This window comes from Bison bison, unplaced genomic scaffold (assembly GCF_000754665.1).
Source record: "Bison bison bison isolate TAMUID 2011002044 unplaced genomic scaffold, Bison_UMD1.0 scf7180017864383, whole genome shotgun sequence".
Taxonomy (NCBI): Eukaryota; Metazoa; Chordata; class Mammalia; order Artiodactyla; family Bovidae; genus Bison; species Bison bison.
This window is the reverse complement of record NW_011494955.1, coordinates 1,141,626-1,141,858: the sequence shown is the minus strand read 5'-3', so window position 1 is coordinate 1,141,858 and position 233 is coordinate 1,141,626. Positions and strand designations below refer to the sequence as shown.

Here is a 233-nt window from a genome sequence, read left to right as displayed (position 1 = left end):
TATCAATAACCTCAGATATGCAGATGACACCACCCTTATGGCAGAAAGTGAAGAGGAACTAAAAAGACTCTTGATGAAAGTGAAAGAGAGTGAAAAATTGGCTTAAAGCTCAACATTCAGAAAATGAAGATCATGGCATCTGATTCCATCACTTCATGGGAAATAGATGGGGAAACAGTGGAAACAGTGTCAGACTTTATTTTGGGGGGCTCCAAAATCACTGCGGATGGTGA

The 233-nt window shown here is 40.3% G+C and overlaps 1 protein-coding gene across 3 annotated transcripts in view; it reads right to left on the bottom strand.

Moving 5' to 3' along the window:
- ZNF550 (zinc finger protein 550) overlaps positions 1 to 233 on the bottom strand; it is an 18,838-nt gene that overhangs the window by 2,916 nt on the left and 15,689 nt on the right. The gene's annotated exons all lie outside the window — the stretch shown is intronic.